We start from the raw sequence: 1,457 nt of genomic DNA on the forward strand, positions 1-1,457 counted from the left end.
TTCATTCATTCATTCAACAAACTTTTTTTAGTAACTACTATTTTTTCTTTGCTGGGAATACAGCAATGGAGAGAAAAATGAAATATCTGTAGATTATAGAGCCAACATCCACGTAAAATATAGTCACACGCCCAGAGAAGTAAGGATAGACACCGTTCAACAATTGACTTCATTGTGCTTTATATTTAAAAAACGCTAAAGCAGTCCTATTATTGCCAATTCCCTTTAGACTTCTGACAGTGTTTCAGAGATAAGCTGCAGTCCATGGGCCGATATTAGCGAACAATGAGACGCTTGTAAGGACAGATAACCTGTGGACTATTCTAATTAGTGTGTTTTGAAATGTATATATGTAATTGTGCTTTTGGTTACTATATATTTTTACCATGCCTCCTTCACAAATTTCATGTTTTATTTACAATTTTCAGGGTTATGATGTTTTTGAGGTTGACATCAGTTCTTTATCTCCGCATTCAAAGTGGGCCCTATTCAATACGAATTATCTGGACATATGCTTCAGAGATCTGAAGCCTCAGGCGAGAGGACGAAGTCATTGAGTATTTGTCAGGTGCGTGGTTTCCAAGTGGAAAATAGCAACCGGTCCACAAAATGCGTTAGACGTTGGCAGATGGCATTGAAATCTTTTCTACTAAAACTTTTCAGTATGTATGCTTTTCAGATAAAATGCAATGTTAAGATATAACCAACATTTGATTTTCATTGTTTTTGTCTTGTAGGTTTGAAATCACAGAGTTGAAACAGATATCTAAAAATTGTAGTGTATCTTCAATTTTATTTACTTTGAATTCACTTCATTAATCCCCAAAGACTAAATATTCCATAAGTTCCTAAACATTGTTTTGTTTTGTTTTGTTTGTTTGAGACGGAGTCTGGCTGTGTCTCCCAGGCTGGAGTGCAGTGGCACCATCTCGGCTCACCACAACCTCCGCTTCCTAGGTTCTAGCAATTCTCCTGCCTCAGCCTACTGAGTAGCTGAGATTACAGATGTACGCAACCATGCCCGGCTAATTTTTGTATTTTTAGTAGAGATGGGGTTTCACCATGTTGGCCAGGCTGGTCTCAAACTCCTGACCTCAAGTGATCCACCCATGTTGGCCTCTCAAAGTGCTGGGATTACAGACATGAGCCACCACCCTGGCCAACATTGGGCATTTATAAACCAGGCCTGGGCACCTGCCTGAGCATTCTGTGGAAGAAAATTGTCTCTTGAGTTGCACTTCAGCCTGGTTCTGCCCTTTGATGTTTGCCCAGGAGAGATTTCAAGGAAAAACAAGGACAACTTCATCTCTAGTCATGTTACTTTGAGCCTTCATTTTTTTAAAGTTGAGTCTACTTCTACTTACGTTAGTGGTTAATTTCAGTGTTTTCTTCAGCAACAGCGATTCCCCCATAACCCGCCTGCAGGTTTTGTATATAAACACTGGCTGGGCCGGGCG

This window comes from Mandrillus leucophaeus, unplaced genomic scaffold (assembly GCF_000951045.1).
Source record: "Mandrillus leucophaeus isolate KB7577 unplaced genomic scaffold, Mleu.le_1.0 Scaffold85, whole genome shotgun sequence".
Taxonomy (NCBI): Eukaryota; Metazoa; Chordata; class Mammalia; order Primates; family Cercopithecidae; genus Mandrillus; species Mandrillus leucophaeus.